Here is a 26,412-nt window from a genome sequence, read left to right as displayed (position 1 = left end):
TTACTCCACTGCAGACAAAAACTGAAGTCTCATCTAGTTTTGTTGTACGTATTATTCACAAGTGTTCAGTTTTGCTAATTGTTCTGTTTGTTTCTATGCAGGGATTCAGCCACAACTTCCCAGCCTCTCTCAGCCCCATGTCCTAACATTTACCAGAAAACAAGATTGACAACAATAAAAGGCAAAAATTTACCAAATCTAGGCTAAAAGACTGGTGTACTACTGTGTTTGTGAAAAATGGAACACAATGAACATGTATTGCTTTTGTACTAACAAGGAAAATGTTCATTTTTGTTTAAAAAGAAAAACAGCTGCAGCTTGAATAAATGTCTCCAACATTTACTTATGTGTCATTAATCTGCAGATGTAAGGCGTGTTATCTTGATGGGTAAAATATAAATTTATTTAAAAGCATTAATAGGCCAGGTGCAGTGGCTCACACCTTTAATCCCAGCACTTTGGGAGGCCAAGACAGGTGGATCACTTGAGCTCAGGAGTTCGAGACCAACTATGGCCAACATAGTAAAATCCTGTCTCTACTAAAAATACAAAAATTAGCTGGGCATGGTGGTGCACGCCTGTAGTCCCAGTTACTCAGGAGGCTGAGGTGGGAGAATCACTTGAACCCGGCAGGCAGAGGTGGCAGTGAGCCGAGATTGTGCCACTGTACTCCAGTCTGGTCGATAAAGCAAGACTCCATCTCAAAAAAATTTTTTTTAAAATAAAATAAAAGCATTAATATAGCTAGAACAACTTGTCATCATTAATAAAATACCTAAGATATATCTTAAATACACTGCATCATCTATTTCTAAAATAATCTCAAATAATTGTATATTACACGAGAGCCCAAGAAAATTCTGCAGATGAGAAACAACAGATGGGCTGGGCTCAGTGGCTCACGCCTGTAATCCCAACACTTTGGGAGGCTGAGGTGGGTGGATCACCTGAGCACAGGAATTCAAGACCAGTCTGGGCAACAGGGTGAAATTCTCCATCTCTACTAAATACAAACACTAGCCAGATGTGGTGGCACACGTCTGTAATCTCAGCTACTTGGGAGACTGAGGCAGGAGAATCACTTGAACCCAGGAGGCGGAGGTTGCAGTGAGCCAAGATCACACCTCTGCACTCCAGCCTGGGTGACAGAGAGAGACTCTGTCTAAAAAAGAAAAAAAAGAAACAAAAGATGGACAATTTCTGGAACACAATTGGGAAATATTTATCAAAACACACAAAATGTGCATATCCTTTGACCTAGCTATGCCAATCTTAAGAAAGGAAATAAGGATATGTATAGGTATAAACATTAAATTATAAAAAAAAAAACTGTTAACAATTACCTCTTGGGAGTGATTATGAACATTTGTTTTCATCCTTTCTGTATATTTCTTTTTCCTAATTCTTTAATAATAAATTATTACATGTAAACACACACACAAAAATGCCCCACCACATCTTTATTAGGGCAGTATCCTCATAATTGAAAACACTAAAAAGTTTAGAGACCATTAAATGGCATTATAACAAAGAGTCCTGGAGTCCATACAAAAGAGAACGGCAAATGTGGTTAATTGCAGCTACCTCTGAAGATGTGATCAAAGTTGGTAAACAGTCCTTTTACCTCACTGGGAATCACAGCCAAAGGAAACCAAAACGTCAATTTCAGGAAGCACAATGTAATTGCCAGAGCACTGCACTGAGGATATGAAGACTCGAAATCTAATCCCAGTTCTGCATATAATTGTCTGCATAAATGTCCTCACTTGTAAAACGAGAGGATTGGATTGCAATATCCAGGATCCTCTTCTGCTCCTATACTCATTACCTGAACCTATACTAGGTGAGGCCCAGGATTCTTTTTTTCTATTTTAAGTCCCTCAGGTAATTCACCCAAATTTCAGAACCATTATAACAAAACAGGCATTTCTATGATTATACAGTATATTTAATGTTACAAGAAATGGCAATACTCTTGAAGGCTATGGACAGAAGGCTGAACAACTCACAAAAACATACACCCCTAGTCCTGCTTCTTTCTTGGAAACAAAACTCAAATCTGCCAGTCTTTACTGTCATCACTACTAGTGTCCCTGTCTGAGTTTTTCTGCCTTATCCTCGCATTCCTCCTGAGCTCTCTTAATCCATCTTGACCCCAGGTCTCCTTTCTCTTTCCTACTCTGCCTTTGCTTGTTTCGCACAAAACAAACTTCTCTCTTCCAGTTTAAGCCAACCCAAGCCTCCCTTAACAAAATGATTTTCCCAGCTAAGTCCATCCATGCACAAAACCTGTTACTGTAATTCCACTACTTCTCCCACATGTCTACTTACACTCATGTCATTAACAGCATCAGGCAGACATCTATTTTATATTTTGTCACACATCTCATCTGACTGTAACTGTTCTCAATTTAAGCTCTTATTCATCTCACAAAATATTTTGGGTGCTTAAGTTCCCAAAACTGTAGCAGGCTCTGAGAAACAAAACAAATAAAATGTAGAACCTGTCCTCATGGAGCTTACAACTGGGGGTGGGAGAGAGTGGCAGGTCTTATGAGTAGGCAGGTCTGTGTGTGTGCAGGGAGGGTGGGAGGAAGACTTCATACAGATGTCAAGACAGAAAAAAACACTGAAGATACAGGCAGGTAAAAGGGAAACACTAGTCAATTCTGTAGGCACTTCTATTTTGTCTGACTGCAGTAAGTGTGCTGCTTAAAAAAAAAAAAAAAAGTAACAATTATTTTTCAACATGGAAGGGAAAAAAGTGTGAGGAAAGGGGAAAGGGAAAAAACAAAAAACAAAAAAACCTGGATCCAAAGCTCTGGGACTGTTAATTTCATTTACTTTATCTCCCACTTCTGAGAGTTTGAAGGCTATGGATTATTTTCCTACCACAATTGATTTGCATACAAAGACAACAAAACAACAACGATTACAACACAAAAGGTGTGTGTGTGGTGGGGGGGGGGGTTATAAACCTGAACAAGACAGCTGCTGGCACTGCTTCTGTGAATGGAAGGTATGGGATTGACCCAAGATAGGGGCAACTGCAGAAAACAGTACCGCACTCCACTAAGCGCTCCAACACTTAACTGATTTTAATGCTTTCAAGAAAACCAAACCGTGGTCTCTGAAATGCAATCACCTTTCACGGTAAATTAAATTTCACAATAAATTAAGCCTAAAAGGTAGTCTCCATGCAAAACAACTTCCTTTTCAATACTTGAAAATACCAAGTTTACTAAAGCAGCTTATTTTAAGAAGCATAAGAAGGCATACCTCAGCTATCAGTGAAGTATCATTTAGTCTTCTAAATGTGTACATCAACTTTTAACAGAACTGATCTATGCGAAACATTTACCACAATCCACTCAGGTAAAAAGTTGCCACATCCTACCCTAGAAATCACTAACACCATACAAATAAAAAGTAAAAATAACTATTTCCTCTTTGAATGTAAAAATTCTATCCTTCAAAACAGAAGCATCTTAACTGGGATTGTGGCAGGGGCTTGCACATAATACAATTTGTTTAAACATTTTCAGTAACTTTACCTTTCAAGGAATACTTCCACGATTCATATGAAATGAGATGTTTAAATTGTCAGAATATATGATGTAGTTTTTTTTTTTTGTTTTTTGTTTTTTGAGACAGTCTCACTCTTTGCCCAGGTTGGAGTGCCATCGGCGCCATCTCGGCTCACTGAAACTTCTGCCTCCTGGGTTTAAGCAATTCTCCTGCCTCAGCTTCCTGAGTAGCTGGGATTACAGGCACGAGCCACCATGCCCAGCTATTTTTTGTATTTTCAGTAGAGATGGAGTTTCACCATGTTGGCCAGGCTGCTCTTGAACTCCTGACCTCAAGGGATCTGCCCGCCTTTTCCCCACAAAGCACTGGGATTACAGGCGTGAACCACCACGCCCGGCCCCGCCGTTCTTAAATAAATCTTAAATATTCCATGCTTTGTTTTCAATGGAAACAACACTTATAAATGCTCTATAATCCTATTAAGTCTACCATAATTTATTGCCATAAGTATACTTAAATATGAAAGACAATTTAATCTTTATTAGATACATTTTATCAACAACTACAGTTTTTTTTATTCCACATTTGCCTAGAAAGCAATATGTAAAAGCAAAGCCTTACTTTCACATAGATGCCTATCATAAAAACTGGAAACACATTGTGACATCGTGGAGTGGGGTTGGGGATGTAACACAGACACAATACAATGCTGGAAAAACTTCTAGTAACTTCTGGTAAAGCTGCTGAATTGGCAGACGTGGCCAGGAGGGCCCTGTCAAACACCCATTACTGCAAGTAATCACCAAAACCTTCTCAGCTTCTAGAGACTCCTCCTCTGCACAGGCAACTCAGCAGTGACCCAGAGGGCAAATAATTCCTTCCATGCCAGGGGATTCCCTGAATCTACACTCATGGCTCACAAAACATGACTTCCCTTTTCTTCAGGGACGGTAATTTATAATAGTGACTGGAGTACGGTACCACATTCTGCTAGAAGGTGTATCTCTAATACAATGTATTTTGGCATGAAATTCACCAACTTAAAGACTTTAAGATAAGTTAGTTTTCTCCAATTCATGACTCTAAGTAAGGTTGAGATTCTGTTTACAGGTAACACTGAATATGTACCATGTGCCGTGCCCAGTGATAAGCACTTCCATCTACTGAAGCAATTTTGTACTTAATTCCTTCAAAAGAGATGTTATCACCACCCCCACTTGCAAACGAGGGAACAGCTGGTGAAATTAGTTGCCCAAAGTCAGTTAGTGACTACATTTTATTGAGATTGAGGGGACTCTATTTGAGTTATTCATGCAGTTTTACGAAAGACAAGTGCCTCAAATAAATATTAGCATATAGTTTCAGTAATTTTACACTAAAGGAGTTACATTAAAACATCAAAAACTGGATTTTAAATTACTTGAATTCCATTATATGCAGTTTATTAAAATATTACTTTTAACCTCTGTATCCTCAACATCTTAATAGCTGCCCAACAAATAAACAATGACACCACATGCATGTTTTGCAACCAAATGGTGCCTCTCTCCTCTAGGAGGAGTTTGGAAATGTATGGGAGCATTTTGGGTTGTCCCAATGTGGAGATCGCTAATCAGCATTTAGTGGGAGGGGCGAAACAGACCTCCAAACTGCCAATAGCACCCACACAGAAACACTAAACTATGGGCTGATTCAAAAGGAAAACCTTTCATGGTAAAGTTAAACCACCTGTTAACATGCCTTAATTTATAACTTCTTATTCATTGATAGTCTGCTTAAAATACCTTAGAAGATACATTGATCCCTTTCTATAAAACATCACTTACCTAGCATTTTCAAATACACACACATACTCACACAGACACACAAACCCCCACATTTTAGATATACAGTTAACACTTTCATCCCCTGATATAACCAAAGCACCTCTCCTCCACTGCCTACCTGGCTCATTTTTTTAACTCAATAAATGCATAGCACATTTGCACATGGTATAATGTTAGAAGTAGATGTACCGCTGGAAAAAAATTCTGTTTCAGCATCAAGAATATAGTTTGAAATTTCTAGTTCCAAGAATCACTCACGTCAATAGGAAATTTTAGATTGCCTTGGTTTATTGCCTAAGCTTCCCAAGGGCACTATGCTAATGTTTATACTCTCTCTTAAAAAATTGATGAAAAATGGAAATCTAACATGAATTAATTTATAAATAAAATGATATATAATTGCACATCCAAAAAGTGAAAAAGGTGTAACCTGTAGATAGATTTAAATATGTCCAAGAGCAAAACTGTAAGTAGGAGGTACTCAGTCAAAACTGTAGTACTCCTAAGCAGAATCAAGTTCAAAAGAAGACTTACTGCTTAGGGATGGGTGAACTGCATGGAGACCTTTGGCAAAGGTTTACTTTGGCATTCCAGTTGGCCAATGGTATTATCTCATGAGTTGTGGAAATAATCACAAAATCAGATTTTTGAAGCCCTAAAGTTTCTTTTTAAGTTGCAAAAACTAATGTACATGAGGCTCCTAAGACCAATATACCAAAAAAATAAAAATGAGTATTTTGTGCCAAGTTTTAAAAGCTGAATTACACTATCTAGCTCTCAACATTTAGTTAGATCCTGAGTACTGTTTCTTTAGATTTTATCTAGTCCCTGCAAGGTATACCAAAAAAGAAAAAGATCCAGGACTTCTGAGACAGAACCCTGAGACTCACTCTTCAGCATAATTTGAGACTCACTTGTTGCCAAAGAACTGTGATTGACAACCGGAGCACTTTCAGTTCACCTTGTTGTTCATTGTCTCCTCCAGATGAAATGTAAATTGAACAGCTCTACCCAAGATTACAGATAAGACACAGCCCACCACTGCCAATTCCTTTGAAGCTGTTCTACCAGAAAAAGTTCATCAAAAGTGCTGAATCTTCAGGGAGAAGTTCGCCAAAAAAAAAAAAAATGCTGAATCAAAGACTACTGTGCACTTCAAAAAACTTGCCCTTTTCTCTAGATGTGACTGTGGTTTTAGTACTGTGTAGGTAATCAGCAGGAATACATCAGCAGTCAGAAACTGTGGCAGTTACTCCGGACTCAGCCAAATCACTTTACCTGTTTCTAGTTCCAGGTTCCCATCTATATAAAGAATAGCATTTTCATTCACTGTTTTTCAAAGAACTGTAAGAACAAAATAGACATGAAAGTGATCCCTCCCTGTAACTAACATATTTCAATAAAAGATATTCTGAAATAGACGACCTTACAAAAGGATAAATTTGAAAAGCCAAAACAAATTTTTGCAAAAGAGCCTCCGCTACGTACTTCAGGACTGCCTCGAGGGTAGTTACAACTACCCTGTGAAGGGTGTAGATAGAATCTAATCATTCTTTCCCTTCCCCAACTCCTGAACCCCCTAAAAGTGAGTACAGTTAAACGTTCTCCTTAAGTCCTCAGTGGAGAGAGAAGGTATCCTGCCTTCAAATCCTTCAGTGGATGACAACAATGTTTCCCTGAGCGGGTCTCCCCTCATTCACTTTTGCTACCCTCCATTATTCCCAAAAAAAAAGCCACAACCTGTCTCAATCCACTGCCTGTAATCTTCACTGGCTTCCCTCTGTTTTTAGAATAAAAGCTCTGCTTGGCCTGACCCCAGCTTTCTCCACCTGCCTCTCTCCCTCCCCGTGTCAGCCACGCTAGCCTTTCAAAAACGCTGAAAAGCTTTTTTCCTCTTCACATTTCAGGGCCTTGACATACGCTGTTGCTTCAGCCTGAAACGTTCCTTTTTCGTTTTTCACAGACAGGGTCTAGCTCTGTTTCCCAGGAGGGAGTGCAGTGGCATGATCATAGCTCACTGCAGCCTCGAACTACTGGGCTCAAATGATCCTCTTGCCTCAGCCTTCCTAGCAGCTAGGACTACAGGCACGCACCACTCCCAGCTAGTTATTTTTTTATTTTTTGTAGAGACGGGGGTCTCACTATGTTGCCCAGGCTGTTCCTGAACTCCTGGCCTCAAGCAATCCTCCCGCCTCAGCCTCCCAAAATGTTGGGATTACAGTCATGAGCCACTCTGACAGGCCTGGAATGTTCTTTTCATTTACACCTTCACATTCCTTTTTCAGTCTCTTTTCAGATCTCAGGTCAGAAGTCATACCCTCTCAGAGGGAGAGGGTATGAAGAAAATAAACAAAATTGTTTTAATTTTTAAAAAGTCATATTCTTAGCAATGCCTTTTTTAAATCTTCCATAATACACATGCCCCAGTACACTCTTTCATACCACCGTTATTCCTTCAAAGCACATTTCACGCTTGATTTTTAAAATCCATCCCCTATGCTTCCCTGTAAGCTCCATAAAGACAATTTTCTAAACCCTACCATCAGCACTGTACCTGCATATAGCATGTATTCAATACACATTATTTGCATGAATAAGTAAATGACTACCATTCAAAAGTCCTCATTACCTGACTCCCAACTTTCTTTCCCACTTCTCCACAGTGCAATCCACTACAAAAGCTAGACTTCTGACTCCCCAAGAAGCATTCCCTATCCCAGTCTTCAGGCTTTCAAATACTGTGGCTTTCCCCGTCTGTAAAATTACTCCCATTTCTCTCAACCTGTTCAAATCCTAAGGGCTTGCCAAGACTCAAGTTTTCTTTCCTCCAGAATATTTTCCCATAGTGCCAGTTTACACGTGTCGTTGCTCCACACTTTCTAAGCACTTCGCATTCTCTTTTTGGTAATTATATATAAACTGCATCGTATTTTAACGTGTCCTGTGTGTAACTTTTCTCTCCAACATTAGTGTGAACTCCTAAGGATAGACTGTTTACATCCCACCGCTCCATTCCCAGAGCGGTGCTAAGTACTGGGCTCTCACTGAAGCATGTGATTTTTCCCTAACATATCAGAATTTTCCTCTGAAAAGAGTACTAGCTTCCCCCACACTCCTGTTTCTCAAGTGATTCAATATGCCTTACGTGACTCTCACCAAGTTCTCTTCTAGGGTTTTGTTTTGGTTTTTTGCCTACCCTCCCCCATTCTACTAAAAAATAGTTGGGTTCTCTGGATTCCTCTTCTTTCCCATTCCTAGGGGGACCTTGTGTACTCTGTGAGGGCTCCCTGCCTGCAGTGACGGGCTACTAGGCCTTTAAACTGTCATCCACCACCCCCGACCCCCTGACACCCGCGAACTCCCCCCCACACACACCCAGTGAAGGCACTTGAGCTAGCTGTGCCCTCACACACACCACTCCATAGCCTCACCTGGACCTCTCTGTCACTTCATCCCCCTCAATCAGGCGGCGTGCATTCCTACCCAAGAAGAAAGGTGCCAAATCGCTGTATCTCTCCTTTCAGCCTGTCATTAACTACCCACGAGAGCTTTCTCTTTTTCCCTCCTTCTCTTCCTTAGAGACGGAACCTAGGCCCCAGACGGTGAATTGGCGCCGAGAAAGCAGACACAGCCACCCAGCCAGCTCCAGCTCCAACGCCACGGTCTCTGCCCCCGCACCCACCCCCGTCCTTCCCAGACGGCGATCGCAGCGCAAGCTTCGGCCTGACCAGGACTCCCCATCCGGGGAGAGCCATCGCTCACTGACCCAGGAAGGTGTCAAACGAGGAAGTGACAGCAGTAACAGGTACGGAGGCGGGCGGCCTGGCGGACGCTATCGGCTCAGCGCTCCATCCCCTCCCGACCTAAGCTCCGGCCTCAAGGCTTCCTCTACCCCAGCGCCCACAGAACAAGTCACGTGCCAGCCCAGCAGTCAGCTGACCGCGCGCGCGCCGCTCCGCCTACGCGGGCGCCATTGCGCAGCCGCAGCCGCTGCCTCCCTCGGGTCTTGGGAGAGGGGCGGGACTAGGAGGCTATAGGGCGGCAAGGGGACCCCAGCGTTGGGGCTGGTTGCGGTTGTTCCAGGATGGGTGGGGTTTTCCGCTTCTTCCAGTGTCGCAGGCGGCGTTTTGTCCGCCACCTGTAAACGTCACCGCCACCATGCCTAACGGCACTCCACTTCAGGTTTCTGCGGGTCAGAAATTGTCTCCAGCCCCCTAAAAGGGCTTCTCCACTTGGGGTTTTCTTCGTCAGCCTGGTTTTCTACCTAATATCCTGGCTAGTGGTTCATTTCAGCAGATTCACATTTTCCTTGAAGTCCACTTAGACTTAATTTCATAAATGGTCTATGGAGCATTTATTGTGCGCCAAGCACTGCGCTGGTTCTTAGGATTGTCCACTGGGAAGAATCACTCCTTGCCACGAAAGTGCCTCATAAATAGTTGAAACCATGTTAGATAGTGGGAAACCAAAGAAGGTTTTAGAACAGAGGCGTAGACAGGGGAAATCATGTCCTTTGGAGAAAAATAGGTATCAAGCTCCCCGGAACCCTGCATATTTCATTAGCTTTGGAAGATAGATAGTAATGTGGTAATTTAGAACACAGTTTTAGAAGCAGTAGAAATTTTGAGATTTTCTAATTTAATCCTTTTAGATCTACAGATGAGGAAAGTGAAGAATCAGAGGGCACGGTGTTGTTTAGCACAAGGGAATAGACACCAGGTGTTGAATCCAGGCTCTCCTACTTACTAGTTGTGTGACCTTACACCTCTGAACTTCAGCCTATTCACCTGCAAAGTGGTGGTAATAATAAATACCTTACAGAGGTATTGTAAGGATTAAATGAAGCATGCGGTTAGCACAATGCCTGGTACCTAGGAAACAACCAGTAAATGGTCGTCATTATTACTATATATTATAGGACCCAGGTTTTCTGACCTATGTTACACCTTTTCTGCTGTGTCCCCCTACAGAAATTCACCACAGAATTTCTTAGAGCCTCAGTATTAGGTCGGACAGAAAGTAACAACCACCAGACTATCCCCAGCCTGATGCTTTCACCAGTTTTGGATGAAGTTCACGCAATTACAATAACCAGTTCTGTAACATGGCTTCACAAACTTGTCAGAATTCCAGAGGCTTTTATCTGCCATCACAAAATGAGCCTAAAGGCAATTTTTTTTTTTTGTTAGGTCTATGCTTGAACTATCTTGATTTCTTCGTGCTTGTGTGTGGTCCTGAAGCAGACTTTTTGTCTTGGATTTTTTTTTGTTTTGTATTGTTTTGTTTTTGAGACGGAGTCTCGGTCTGTTGCCCAGGCTGGAGCGCAGTGGCACGATCTCTACTCACTGCAAGCTCCACCTCCCGTGTTCACGCCATTCTCCTGCCTCAGCCTCCGGAGTAGCTGGGACTACAGGCGCCCGCTACCACGCCCGGCTAATTTTTTTTGTATTTTTAATAGAGAGGGGGTTTCACCGTGTTAGCCGGGATGGTCTCGATCTCCTGACCTCGTGATCCGCCCGCCTCGGCCTCCCAAAGTGCTGGAATTTGTCTTGGATTCTTAGTTGCTAAACTGAATTATACCTCGCAGCACTTTCCAATGTTTTTGGGGTTTTTTTTTAGTTTCGGGGTTTTTTTTGAGATGGAGTCTTGCTTTGTCGCCGGGGTTGGAGAGCAGTGGTGCAATCTCAGCTTACTGCAACCTCCACCTCTCGGGTTCAAGTGATTCTTGTGCCCCGCCCTCCTGAGTAGCTAGGACTACAGGCGTGCACCACCACACCCAACTAATTTTTGTATTTTTAGTAGAGACGGGTTTTTCCCATGTTGGCCAAGCTGGTCTCCAAGTCCTGAGATCAAGTAATCTGCCTACTTGGGCCTCCCAAAGTGCTGGGATTACAGGGGTGAGCCATCGTGCCTGGGCTCCAGTGTTTTAATTACCATGTTATACTTGGGAGGCAGTATAACAGAGTGCTCAATAAATGTTAGCTCTAATTTTTATGAAGTTGAATGTATCTCACTTAAAAATTTAGCAAATATAGCTGGGCATGGTGGTGCATGCCTATAGTCCCAGCTACTCAGGAGGCTAAGATGGGAGGACCCCTTGAGCCCAGGAGTCTGAGGCTGCAGTGAGTGCGCCGTGTGCTCCAGCCTGGGCAACAAAGCAAGACCCCATCTCAAAAAATCAAATAAGAATCTAGCAAAGATGTTTAATATAAGCAGGGCATGATTGCTCTCCAATGGTTTCTAATAGTAAAGTAATATGTTTTTACAGAGAAGCAACTCACTTTTTTAATACTGTACTATGTATATAAGCATACTAGATATCCATGGGCATGCCACACCTTTTCCTCCATTTCCACCTATCTAAACACGACTCATCTGGAAACATCTAAGTTTAAAGCACTCCTAAGATGCATACGAGAAGATTTGTTTTTTTCTTACAACTTTTTCAAGGGAAAAAATTTATTTTTTCCTTTATTAAAATACTGAGTGTATTTCACTTGTATATTTTTGTCTTCCCATGATTTCCATTTGTCTGACCACAGCTACTACTATGTCCTATCATAATATTCCATACATACATATATACTGAAAACCAAGCAAAGAGCCAGGCACGGTGGCTCACAGCTGTAATCCCAGCACTTTGGGAGGCTGAGGTGGGCAGATCACTTGAGGCCAGGAGTTTGATACCTGCCTGACCAACATGGTGAAACCCCATCTCTACTAAAAATACAAAAATTACCTGGGTGTGGTGGTGCATGCCTGTAATCCCAGCTACTTGGGAGGCTGAGGCAGGAGAATCGCTTGAGCCCGGGAGCCAGAGGCTGCAGTGAGCCCAAGATAGTGCCACTGCCCTCCAGTCTGAGTGACAGAGTGTGACTCTCTCAAAAAAAAAAAAAAAAAAAAAACAAAGGATGGAGTTTCGTCTTTAAAAACTAAAGGGGCATTTTGGACAACACATTTTTGCCGATGGAACCTGGACAATATTTATCCAACACGGTAGGGAACTTCTCACTCTGAATTATAAAAAGGACAGTTAGAGATCAACTGTTATAGAAATGAAATGACAGATAATTTTTGTCTCTATAAGAACCATTTGGTTAAAAGAATTTTTTGAAAGAAAAGAAAGAGAAAATTTTAACAAACTGTTTAAACTATTTTATTTATTTATTTATTTATTTATTTTGAGACAGAGTCTCACTCTGTTGCCCAGGCTGGAACGCAATGGTGCAATCTCTGCTCACTGCAACCTCCACCTCCCAGGTTCAAGCGATTCTCCTGTCTCAGCCTCCTGAATAGCTGGGATTATAGGCATCCACCACTTTGCCTGGCTAATTTTTTGTATTGTTATTTATTTTATTTATTTTTGGAGAGATGAGGTTTCACCATGTTAGCCAGGCTGGTTTTGAACTCCTGACCTCAAGTAATCCGCCCACCTTGGCCTCCCAAAGTGCTAGGGTTACAGGCGTGAGCCACCGCACCTGACCTAAACTATTTTCTTAAAGAGACTTCTTCCACTTCCAGAGATCGTGAATAGCTTCCTAGTCAGTCATCCAGAAGGAATTATTCACATAATTGATGTACTTAGCTTTAGGAAGAGAACCAACTTTTTCTATACTTGCTTGCATTTTTGCTTTTAATGTCTTCCACAAAACTAGGTCCTTTTGGTGTTTTAAGAGGTTTTTTCCCCCTGTTTTTGAAGGATTCTTAATCTTGATAGTTCTGAGTCTTTTTTATTTTGGTTTTATTTTTGTGCATTTTTTGGAGTATCCTGTATAGATCACTAGAGCTTTTTCTTCAGCTTTCCCCTTATCAAAATCTTCTTCCTTTTCATCATCATCATCGTGATTTTCATCAGCAAGAAGTTTTATTTTTTTCTTGTGGAAATGCACCCACTTCCAGGGGCAGATCACTTTCCAGATATACTAAAGAGTCTCACATCTCCCTCCTCTTCATCTCCTGCTTTGCGTCTTCCTTCACACCTAGTAAGTGCTGTGTACTCCTATGCCCAGGCCCTGAAACGCACTGAGTGTTAAGGCCACAGGAGATGTTGTTTCAAGGCCCCCAAGATAAACCATTGACTGTACATAATTTTTAAAGTTGCTAGTATTACTTTAATTGGACTGCCTTCATAGTTCGTTACTTCTGCTTCAACAATATACAATCCATCCTTTCTAGCAGCCCCTAAACTGACCATTCTTAAAGATAACTTGTGCTCATTTTCATCATTATCCACCTTAAAGTGATAATCTTTGTTGACCTCTAGTTCACAACCAAAAAGATAGTTCTGGAGCCTCAGGAGTCTGATGTCCATGTCCATCAAATCTTCCATGGGTGGCAGCAAGCACTTAGGTAGGAGAGAAGCCAGACAGAGGTAAACGACCACACTCCAGAGAACAGCTGTGCAGGATGGAATCATACCAGCAATAAATTATTTTGTTTTTTGATTACTGTTTTCTTTTTTTAATTTTTAAAATATTTTTTAAGTTCAGGGGTACATGTGCAGGTTTGTTACATAGGTAAACTTGTGTCATGGAGGTTTGTTGTACAGATTATTTCATCACCCAGGTATTAAGCCTATTACCCATTAGTTAAACAAAGTGGAGAAAGTATTTGAAACAAATAGGGCAACAGGATTCAGAACTCTTTTTCACTCTGGTATAATAATCAAGATATCTTGAAAGTTGTTACTGGCGTAACACTTAAACTAAGTGTCCTCGTTTAAGAAAATACCTTGATAAACTAATACCTTCCACTAGGGTGGAAGACAAACAGAGAGTATCGGTAAATGGAGGCAAAGACCAAAGAAATAACTAAGCTAGTTTCCACTGAAAAGCAACAGAAATTAGGGAATGAAGAGATGGGAGGGAGGCATAGGGAAGAGAAGGAAAGAAAGAGAAAAGAGAAAGACAAATGACAAAGGACTTATAAAAAGAGAAGTGTTTAGAATTCAATTTAAGCTTCCTTCAGTTGCTGTGATTTAAATCCTTTGCCATCTTCCCAGAGCTTTAATAAAGTCTAAGCTCTAATGCCTTTATGCAAAATATTTTTTTGTAGAAATATATGCTATCCAGGTTACAATATACAGAGAGCTTGAACAAATTGATAAAAATAATACTAAGGGCCAAGCACGGTGACTCACGCCTGTAATCCCAACACTTTGGGAGGCCAAGGTGGATGGATCACTTGAGGCCAGGAGTTTAAGACCAGCCAGGCCAACATGACGAAACCTTGTCTCTACTAAAAAATACAAAATTATCCAGGTGTGGTGGTGTATGCCTGTAATCCCAGCTACTCAGGAGGCTGAGGGATGAGAATCACTTGAAGCTGGGAGGCAGAGGTTGCAATGAGCCAAGATGGCGACACTGCACTCCAGCCTGGGTGACAGAACGAGACTCTGTCTCTAAAAAAAAGAACAATACTAAGACCACCTGAAAGCCAAATGAGCAAAAAGCACAAAACAGTTGAGAAAAAAAGAAGTGCCACTGGCTATAACATATGGGAAATATTCACTCTTATTAGTGCTCAAAAATATAAATAAGAACAATACAAATTTGTATAAACATAAATATTGAAATAAATAGAAATAAGAATTCATATTAGCAAAGATAGAAATATACACAGAAAAAACCGATGCTGGTGAGGGTGTGGTAAGACAGACTCTTAAACTGATAGTAGAAATGTAAATTTGTACAACTCTTTAGTCAGTGATTAACAGTATGAATGAGAAGCCTTTAAAATGTTTGTTCTGTTTGACTGTCATTAGAATGGAAATAATGCAAAAGATAGAAAAGTATTTATGCAAAATATGTTTATTACATCATTATTTATGTTCATTTTCATCATCAACACTATTTATTAAAGATTTAATTAAGAACTAAGCCTCTGTGAAGGTGAAGTGTTGAAAATGGTATGAGGTTTATATCTTGAATTTTTGGAGTTCATTGCTCAAGGTTAATGAATATACTAGACTCATGATTCTCAACCTGAGGACATTTGGCAATGTCTGGAGACATTTTTGGTTGTCACAACCTAGGGGTAGGGATGCTACTAGTACCTAGTGGGTAAAGGCCGGGGATGATGGTAAACATCCTAAAATGTACAGGACAGACCCCAAACAGAATTATCTAATCCAAAATGTCAACCATGCTGAGGCTGAGAAACTTAGTACTTGACTTATAACACTCTCAGATTCCCAAATTTGTGACTTACTGCATAATGTATAATACCCTCAATTTTTTAATCTGTAAGGTGAGACAATAATATCTACCTCTATTGTTATGAGAATAAAATTGAATCATATAATAAATTATAGTTGCTTTGCCACTTTGAGATGTCAGCTAGGTTTGATGCAGGGCAGGCAAGCCCCAAAGTGGAGCTTAGTCCATGAGGGTTCTTGACTTTTCCCAGGAAAGAATTTAAGGGCAAGCCAGAGGTAGAAGAAAACAGCTTTACTGAGGAGGCAGTGTTACAGTTTGATGATTGCTCCTGGAGAGCGAGGCTACCCAGTAGGCAGAGTAAGGCAGTTTTGGTCATATTTATACCCACTTTTAATGGCATTCAGATTAAGGAACGGTTTATGAGGAAATTTCTAGGGAAGCGGTAGTAACTTTTGGGTCATTATGTCATTGCCATGGAAAGAGGTGGTAACGCCTGGCTGTTCCCATGGCAGCTGTAAATTGACATGGCACACTGGTAGGTGTGTCTGATTAAAAGCTGCTTTTGCCCCTGCCCTGGTTTAGCTAGTCCTCCATCCGATTTGGAGCCCTGCCTCTGGAGTCGAGTCCCGCCTCCCACCTCAGGTTCACTCACTAGCTAAGAGATCCGCTCCTGAATGCCAGCCTCATAGTGAATTTCTGACTCGACACGGTCACACGTTTCTATAGATCATGTCCCTTGCTGAGAAGACTAGGAACAGAAATTGTCATAGCAATAAATGTCAAGTATTTAGTGAATACCAGCCTTTTTTGTTTTGTCTTGTTTTGTTTTGTTTTGTTTTGGAAATAGAGTCTCACTCTGTTGCCCAGGCTGGAGTGCAGTGGCGAGATCTTGGCTCAGTGCAACCTCTGCCTGCCTGGTTCAAGCGGTGAATACCAGCTTTTTAAACTATGTTTTTCTTTATTCTTGTTATAACAATTAATACTTATTAGCTGTTTAATAATTGGAAAGTATAGACAAGCAAAAAGAAGATATAAACATCACACATTATTCTTCCATTCAGGAAAAATCACTTGGGTACACCCTTCTAGAATATTTCTTTCTTTTTTTTTTTTTTTTTAGACGGAGTCTTGCTCTGTCACCCAGGCTGGAGTGCAGTGGCGCAATCTTGGCTCACTGCAAGCTCCGTCTCCCGGGTTCATGCCATTCTCCTGCCTCAGCCTCCCGTGTAGCTGGGACTACAGGCGCCCACCACCACACCCGGCTAATTTTTTGTATTTTTAGTAGAGACGGGGTTTCACCGTGTTAGCCAGGATGGTCTCGATCTCGTGACCTCGTGATCCGCCCGTCTCGGCCTCCCAAAGTGCTGGGATTACAGGCGTGAGCCACCGTGCCCGGCCTTTCTTTCTTTTTTTGGAGGGGGGAGGGATGGAGTCTCATTCTGTGGCCCAGGCTGGAGTGCAGTGGCACGATCTCGGCTCACTGCAACTTCCACCTCCCAGGTTCAAGCGATTCTCCTGTCTCAGCCTCCCAAGTAGCTGAGATTATAGGCACATGCCACCACACCCGGCTAATTTTGCATTTTTAGTAGAGACAGGGTTTCACCATATTGATCAGGCTGGTCTCGAACTCCTGACCTCAGGTGATCCACCCACCTTGACCTCCCAAGGTGCTGGGATTACTGTGTGAGCCACCGCGGCTGGCCTCTTCTAGAATATTTCTATTCATGTTCATGCACTTATGCAACCTGCACCATGGGCTCAGTAAGTTAGTAAGTGGCAGGTATGAGTTCTAAACCAAGGCTGTCTGGCCCCTTGGGCCATGCTTTAGCATGAACCCATGTCCTCTGCGGTGTGAAGCCTCTTCTCACTTCTTTCTTTTTTTTTTTTTTTCTTTCTTTTTTGTATTTTTAGTAGAGATGGGGTTTCACCATGTTGGCCAGGCTGGTTTCAAGTTCCTGGCCTCAAGTGATTCACCCACCTTGGCCTCCCAAAGTGCTGGGATTACAGGCATGAGCCACCGTGCCTGGCCTCCTTTTTTTTTTTTTTTTCTTATTTATTCGTTTATTTTATCGTCTCTTAGACATACTCCTTTTATACTTCGAATTCTTGTGGCACTTATTGGCATTTAGCTAATTCCACTTGCATTATATTTTATCAGCCTTACCAAGACCACCTTGTACCAGAGAGTCTTGAATATGCATTGCACCTAGTAAGCATTCAGTAAGGGTAGCTGAACAGATTTCACAATCAAATGAAAGAGCAGATTTCAAACATTTTATGACAGAGGATGGGGAAGGGAAGAGGTACGGTGTTTTCTGAGTAGTTAAAACCGTCACTTCCTTTCCTCTGGTCCCTCGTAGTCTTGGTCCTTGAACTAATAGAAATCATCTTTTTTTTTTTTTTTGAGACGGAGTCTCGCTCTGCCGCCCGTACTGGAGTGCAGTGGCGCGATCTCGGCTCACTGCAAGCTCCGCCTCCCAGGTTCACGCCATTCTCTTGCCTCAGCCTCCCCAGTAGCTGGGACTACAGGTGCCTGCCACCACGCCTGGCTAATTTTTTGTATTTTTAGTAGAGATGGGGTTTCACCGTGTTGGGGTTTCACTCTGTTAGCCAGATGGTCTCGATCTCCTGACCTAGTGATCCACCCGCCTCAGCCTCCCAAAGTGCTGGGATTACAGGAGTGAGCCACCATGCCCGGCACAAAACATCATTTTTGTCATTATCTCCTTAGAAATAGCATGAAATCTTAGGAGCAGCAAATGTTCATAGAAATAGGAATATATTTTCTTAAAAAATTAGTTCTGCTCTCCCGCCTTCATTTCAGGATTTTGTTCCGTTTATTACTACTTTTTACTTTGCTTACATGACACAGTGGAAAAGATTTTGAACAGTTCTTAGTACTGTGCTATACTAAGAAGTAGTCACCTCTGGACTAAATCTGATTTTCATCTTATTTACACCAAATAGTCTAAAAGTGACAGAACTGGAAGTTAGTATTTAGTAGTTATAATGTACCAATCTGATTAGAAAAAAGAAAAGAAAAAAAAAAAAAAACTGGCAGGGCAAGATGGTTCACAAAGTGCTGTAATCCCAGCACTTCGGGAGAACAAAATGGGAAGATTGAGCCCAGCACTTTGAGACCAGTCTGGGAAACATAGCAAGACCTCGTCTCTAATAAAAGTTAAAAAATTAGCCAGACACAGTGGTGCACACCTGTAGTTTCAGCTATTATAGAGGCTGAAGCAGCAGGATCACTTGAGCCCAGGAGGTGGGGGCTGCAGTGAGCTATGATTGTACCACTGCACTGCAGCCTGGGTGACAGAGTAAGAACTTGTCTCTAGAAAAACAACACAAAACACTGATGCACTGTATTTAATGGTTATAAGCAGCATCCCTTTAGTCCCCTATGTGTTGTTACACCTAATTCGTGAATGTACAAACATATGTCTTTCAAAATAGTTAACGATACATAGGGCAACTGATTTACTAAAGGGGAGGGTGTGGTTAAAAAATTATCAACAGGAGGCCAGGCTTGATGGCTCATGTCTATAATCTCAGCACTTTGGGAGGCTGAGGCAGGCTGATCACTTGAGCTCAGGAGTTCATGATCAGCCTGTGCAACATGGTGAAACAATGTGTTTACAAAAAAGTATAAAAATTAACCTTGTGTAGTGGCAGGCACCGATAGTCCCAGCAACTTGAGGGTTGAGGTGGGGGCATCCCTGGAGCCCAGGAAGTTGAGGCTGCAGTGAGCCGTGTTCCTGCCAGTGCACTCCAACCTGGGTGACAAAGTGAGAGCCTATCTTGGAAAAAAAAAAAAAAAAAAAATTACCAACAGAAATAATGAATACTAGTCTTAAGCACACTTTGAGAACAACAACCCCAGCATCTGGGAAGTAACACCTTAGACCTCAGCCAGTGCTGGGGAGAGAGACCTTAACGACCATTGTCTTTTGAAATCATCACCGGAGCTTTCTTCAGGAAGGAAAACATCTTAGTGTGATTCTCTTGAACTTGCACCTTAGGAGAAGTGCCCTAAATTTAACTCACTGCTGGGTCAGCCATCTCCTGCCAGATGGCTGTGACCACAGTTTGACCATCACTCCTCTTAATCTTACCAAAACAGCGGGGGATGGCCCCAGCTCCTGCACCTCCCGTGCAAATCACCTGTCAATACCTCCAAATGTCTTCCTCAGCCTCATTCCTATTGCCATTGCTCAGTCATTCCATGGGGTTGATAATGTCACCCTGCTGGCAACATGAACAAACAGGAGCGACTGGGCTGACTGCCCTCAGGCAGTTCCTCCATAAATAAGGACTAGATTCAGTTGAGTAAAGTGACCTTAGAACTTTTGATTTAACAGCTGACCCTGAGGTCACGTTGGCATTACTGTCAATCTGTGCCCACCGAATGGTATAAGTCTCATTTGGGGGATCCCAACAATTGCAAACAACACTTTCTTTTTTTTAATTTTAATTTTAAATTGTTTTAGAGATGGGGTCTCACTCTGTCAGCCAGGCTGGAGTGCACTGGTGCCGTCATAGCTCACTGTAGCCTCGAACTCAGGGGTCCTCTCCCCTGAGCCACCTGAATAGCTATGGTGTGCACCACCACACCTGGCTGATTTTTTTTTCTTTGGTAGAGATGGAGTCTTACTATGTTGCCCGGGCTGGTCTCAAACTCCTGACCTCAAGCAATCCTCCCACCTCGGCTTCCCAAAGTGCTGGAATTACAGGCATGAGCCACCGTGCCCGGCCCTGTAAACAACACTTTGTCCCCAGAGCTGCCATGTGCATCCCAGGACTGTATGGAAGGCAGGCATTATCTTTACTCTTTCCACAAAATATAGTGACTTATACCTTATAAGTCATAATAAAAAACCTTCAAGTGTACACCACTAGTAGATCACATAGCCCTCAGATGACTGTGGAGCTTTCTCCAAAATAAAGCTTCCTTTGATTACCTGGAGGAACTCCCCAAAGCTATAACAGGTGGCCAGGTGTTGTGGCTCATGTCTTTTTTACATGTCTGTAAAAAAAAGAACTATTAAACACTTTTTGTTTTGTTTTGTTTTGTTTTTGAGACAGAGTCTTACTATGTCACCCAGGCTGAAGTGCAATGGAGCAATCTCGGCTCACTGCAACCTCCACCTCCCGGGTTCAAGTGATTCTCCCACCTTAGCCTCCTGAGTAGCTGGGATTACAGGCACGCACCACCATGCCCAGCTAATGTTTATACTTTTAGTAGAGATGGGGTTTCACCATGTTGGTCAGGCCGGTCTCAAACTCCTGACCTTGTTATCCGCCTACCTTGGCCTCCCAAAGTGCTGGGATTATAGGCGTGAGCCACTGAGCCTGGCCAAACACTATGTTTTGGATCTTAGCAATCACTTTATAAATATCAGAAGGTAAACTCCTAGGTCTTTAATCTGATGATTCATTAAATGATTTTGGGAGTGGGGAAACAATACCTGTTTACCCTAACCACATCCTGCAGCTACCTTCCCTAACACTAATGGAGGTTGTACTGAAATTCTTGTTAAATCTGCAGTCCATGAAAACACTGAATCCAAGTTTTGGAGGTTGTGGCCTGGGTATCTGCATTGTCACAGGACCTCATGAAATTTGATGAGTCATTGCACTAGAACTTCTTGAGCAGTCATTCTTCTGAACCTCTGCGGCATAGCTGTGTTACTCACTTAGCACCCAAGGTGTAATATTAGTATGTGTTCATTCATTCAGTGAATATTTTTAGGTGCCTACTGTGTGTTTAGAACCTTACTAAACATTCTGTTGTCATTTTTTGGTGTGTCTACCCGCAACTAGTTAAAAGCCTCTTTCAAATAGGGATCCTAAGTAAACATGTCTTTGTAGTCCTAGAAACTGATAAGCAATGTACCCTCCACCCAGGGTCCCACCCAGAGTCCAATTCCCTCTTCTTCCTTTCTAACAGAACCACAGTTTTGTTCAGGGACCCATCTCTTTAGCCACGTATGTCAGAGGAAACTGTCAGGAATGGTTCTAATGTTTGAAGGTAATGCCATTTCTCTTGCCAATGATTGCTTCGGGTATTTGCCTGTGACCTAATTCTGGCAGATGAGGCATAAGGGGAAATCTGCTGGAAAGCTTCCGTGGAGTTCTCTTGCTCTTAAGAGAGACCTACAGGACGAGGTGGTCTTTCCTTTGCCTCAAAATAGTCATGCTTCTGCTGCAATCTGGAAATGCTACAGCCATCTTGCTACCTCCCTGAGAATGAAGCTTCCACTGGGGATGGCTTCCACTGGAGAAATGGAAAAAAATATGAGTCCTTAATTACCCTCCCCCCCGACCCACTTTTTTTTTTTTTTCTTTTTCTTTTTGAGACAGTATCTCACTCTGTTGCTCAGGCTGGAGTGCAGTGGCATGATCTCAGCTCACTGCAACCTCCTCCTCCGGGGCTCAAGTGATCCTTCCACCTCAGCCTCCTGAGTAGCTGGGACTACAGGTGCTCACCACTATGCCCAGTTAATTTGTAAATTTTTTGTAGAGATAAGATCTCACTATATTGCCCAGGCTGGTCTTGAACTCCTGCGCTCAAGTGGTCTTCCTGCCTTGGCCTCCCAAAGTGCTGAGATTACAGACATGAGCCACAGCACCTGGCCAAGACTGTATTTCTGTATTTGCATCCAAGGTATCCTAACTGAGGGTCAGTAAATATCGGTTCCAGATGATGCTGACAATGATGTGAAAAATAAAATGACAGAATTGCCATCTTCAAGGATGTTGCTACTGACCATGATTAAGATTTATTTGTGCCGGGCGCGGTGGCTCACGCCTGTAATCCCAGCACTTTGGGAGGCCAAGGTGGGTGGATCACCTGAGGTCAGGAGTTCAAGACCAGCCTGGCAAATATGGTGAAACCCTGTCTCTACTAAAAATATAAAAACTAGCCAGGCATGGTGGTGGGCGCCTGTAATCCCACCTACTCGGGAGGCTGAGACAGAATTGCTTGAACCCAGGAGACAGAGGTTTCAGTGAGTCAACACGGTGCCACTGCACTCCAGCCTCAGCAACAGAGTGAGACTCAGTCTAAAAAAACAAAAGATTTATTCATGAGGTTTTGAGTAAAGTTATCAACCAAGATTTACAATCTTGACTCCGCAGAGCTACCCTCTTTCTCTAAGCCTCGGAACACTTTGTGATATGGTGATACACTAAGAAATACATATTTGGTTTTCATCTCTGGTTCCTGGCATTGAACTCTTAAAACCCTTGTAAATTTCTGAAGGATAGGTATAAGAAGAGCATCTTCATCATTCACAGTAAGCTCCTTTCAATCATACCTGAGTTTATGCCAAAGAGATGACTGGTGGCTGGGGCTCCTAGGTAACTTCAGGTTGGGGGCGAATCAGCAGAAAGACCAAGTGATTAGGTTGCAACTTTCAGCCCCACCCCTAGCCCCAACCTCTGGGGAGGGAGAGGGGCTAGAGATTAAGTTAATCACCAATGTCCAATGCTTTAATCAATCATATGCTAATACACCTCCATAAAAACCTTAAGTGGGGTTTGTGGGTCCAGAAAGCTTCTGGGTTGGTGAATACATCCATGTGCTGGGAGGGTGGCACACCCCAAACTCCACAGGCACAGAAGCATCTATGCTCAGAACCCTTCCCAACCTTACCCTATGTATCGCTTCATCTGGTTGTTCATGCGTATCTTTTAGAATATCCTTTATAACAAATCAGCAGTAGTAAGTAACGTGTCCTCCTGAGTTCTGTGAGACTTTCTAGCAAATTATCCAATCCAAAGGGGAGTTGTGGGAACCCCCTGACTTTATAAGTGGTTGGCTATGTAAACCAAAAATAAAATTCAAAGCCCCTCAACCAGCTGAATGGACCCCTCCTCTCCGCCAAGGGCATTCCAATGTTAACCTGAAAAACTAGTTCAGGCCATGATGCAAAGGGGGAGTTGGACTGGCCTCATTATACCGTCCTCCCTTTTGGAATTCCGGCACAGTTGACCAGCATTAACATTAAAACAGATCTTAAGACGGACAAAACAGACTCTTTGTAGCAATAAGACACCAAATCTCAGCCTATGGTATAGCATCACATGACAAATAGCAGGCCTGAAAGAAATTGAAGTATTTTACCCCCAAAATTATATTTTTTGCCATACTTTGAAATGGCCCTATAAAGCTGTCTCTTGTGAGGAAAAATCTACATTTTGTAGAGAATCCCCATTCCTTCTTTTTCCTGATCCAGGAGAGAATCAACTCTGATAAGAAACATTCATGATCTATTCTGTCTGAAGCCTGCTACCTAGAGGCTTCCTCTGCATAGTGGGAATATCAGTTTCCATAACCCCTATCCTAACTCAGACATTCCCTTCTGTTGATTCTAGGTGTTTAGACAATAACTTAACTCTTTCAACCAACTGGAAATCAGGAAATCTTTGAATCTACCTATAACCTGGAACCCTTCCCCACTTCCCCCCAACTTCAAGTTGTCCCGTCTTTCCAGACTGAACCAATGTACATCTTGCATGTACTGATGGATGTCTTATGTCTCCCTAAAATGTGTAAAACCAAGCTGTAGCCCGATCACCTTGGGCACATATTCTCAAGATCTCCTGGGGCTGTGTCACAGGCCACTGGTCACTCACATTAGGCTCAGAATAAATCTCTTCCAATATTTTACAGAGTTTGACTCTTCTCATTGACAGAAGTATAAGTGGCCCAGACTTTTGATTGGCATCTGAAGTGAGGGAGGTCTTTAGGAATGAGTCCTTAACCTGTGGGGCCTGTGCTAACTCCTAGTAATTAGTATCAGAATTTAATTAAATGGTAGGACATCCAGTTGGCATCTGGAGAGTTGAAGAATTGGTTGGTGTTGGGGGAATAAACCACACACACATTTGGTGTCAGAATTAGTGTGGTGTTATAAACACATATCATAGAAGTAATGCCTTCTGATATATCATCCAGAAGCAGGGAGGTCAGGAGAACAGGAGTGCCCCCCACAGATGTCTACTGCCCCAAGCTTTTCTCTTCATTTCTGACCACTCCCCATCCTCTGGCTTTAATCTACCTCCTCTCTTGACTTATGTGATGCTACTTTCTATGTCACTTCTCTTCCCACATATCAAACCTCTCTTCCTTCTCCCGCAATGGCTCCCTTCCTCCTCTACCCACAAAAAGTGAGTCTTTCCACACAATAGATTCTCCATTCTTCTCTTCTCCTAGAGTTTACACTATTTACCCATCCTCCACTTGCAATTGCTTAGTAGACAGTTTCACTGAGATGGTCCACTCTAATCAGAATCAATGTGTTCAAAGTCAGGTTACCAATTTATATCTAAAAATCATCTCCCTTTTCTGGAAATGATACTACCATACTTTCAAGATTAAGACCTTTATACTCTCTTTAATGTATCCATCTTCCTCATAATTTTCACCTGACGTGAAGTCCTAACAAGTCCTCTTTCTTAATTTCTTTTACACATATCCCTTCCTTTCTGTTTTTATAGCCTATATCCTGGTTCAGCCCCTGACTCTATCACTTTTAACCTGAAATAACTGCAATATCGCTAAAACGTATTCCTCTCCTTGTTCTCCTCCCACTCCAATCCTTCCTGCATACTCCAGAACAGCTCCCCCTTCAGAAAATGGTTGTTTTTTTTTTTTTTTTTGAGATGGAGTATTGCTCTTGTTGCCCAGACTGGAGTGCAATGGCACGATCTTGGCTCACTGCAACTTCTGCCTCCCAGGTTCAGGTGATTCTCCCACCTCAGCCTCCCGAGTAGCTGGGATTACAGATATGCACCACCACACCTGGCTAATTTTTTTTTTTTTTTTTAAAGTAGAGATGGGGTTTCTACATGTTGGTTAGGCTGATCTCAAACTCCCGACCTCAGGTGATCCGCCTGCCTCAGCCTCCCAAAGTGCTGGGATTGCAGGCATGAGCCACCGCACCCAGCCGTTTCGGAAACTTTAATGTGAGTTCCCATTGTCTTTAAATTCATGTCCAAGCTCCCTGGCCTACCAAGCCTCCAAAATTAGACCCAAAGTAATCTTGTTAGGCATGACTTCAAATAAGCCTGCTGTATACAAACTTCATTTCAGACAAGATACTCCTAACCACCCACACACCCCTTAGAGCCGCCTTCCTTCAGCCTTGGGTTTATATAAGGTCACTCTTTGCCTCCTTTTACCTCCATCTACTAAAATTGAACCTGTTTTCCAAGGCCCAAGTCAAAATCTGAAATTTTTCCATCACCTCATATGGAAGTTATTTATAAAAATAATAATGATGATTCAAAACAATAGTTACCATTCTTTGGGCATTTGCTCTGTGCCAGCCAGGGTAAAATCCCATTCTAGAAAATATGGAAGAATCAATGAGCCCATGTACATAAAGGGCTGAACGCAGACCCTGGGGCATGTGGAAGGTGCCCCCCAAAATTGGCTGAATTGTCACCAATTGCGCCACTGAAATGTCACAATGACATCTGACATTTGCTAGCAGTCAAAATGCCATATCTTGTCCACCTGAAAGAGAATGAGCGCCAAGGAAGTGGTTTGGGAGAGGAAGCCAACTAATTCCTTCCAGCATCGCCTGGCAAACGACTTTCTGAGCCTTAGGCAAATAAAAGTATCTTTGTTCCAAATTATATCTATCTTCTGGTGGTATTGCTTGTCTTTTACATTTCTATTACGTATGTCTCTTATGTATCCCTTCACTTCCCTGTTCTGGCAGCAAAATGCAGAACTCAGATAGCATTAGGAAAAAGAGAAGTTCTTTCCAACGTGATACATAGTATACAGTCATGTGGGAGACTCAAGAGAAAGCTCTTTCCTGGTGGGCAGAGGTGCTCCATAAATTCTCATTCCCTTTGAAATCAACAGCAAAGTTTCCCCCAGT

The 26,412-nt window shown here is 42.3% G+C and overlaps 1 protein-coding gene across 3 annotated transcripts in view; it reads right to left on the bottom strand.

Moving 5' to 3' along the window:
* The window catches only part of ATP6V1C1 (ATPase H+ transporting V1 subunit C1), an 89,735-nt gene that overhangs the window by 42,563 nt on the left and 20,760 nt on the right, over positions 1-26,412 (bottom strand). The window contains exon 1 of one of the 3 annotated variants that reach the window (XM_003903047.4): positions 9,121-9,322. The exons of 1 other annotated variant lie outside the window; for it this stretch is intronic. The gene's annotated coding sequence lies outside the window, so the exon portion shown is untranslated. Of the gene's footprint in view, positions 1-8,785; positions 8,991-9,120; positions 9,323-26,412 lie in introns of those variants that run through there. One more of the 3 variants, XM_009213453.3, reaches the window with a different exon arrangement.

The sequence above is a fragment of the Papio anubis genome, chromosome 8, assembly GCF_008728515.1.
Source record: "Papio anubis isolate 15944 chromosome 8, Panubis1.0, whole genome shotgun sequence".
In the NCBI taxonomy this organism is placed as follows: domain Eukaryota; kingdom Metazoa; phylum Chordata; class Mammalia; order Primates; family Cercopithecidae; genus Papio; species Papio anubis.
This window is presented reverse-complemented; position numbering and strand designations above follow the sequence as displayed.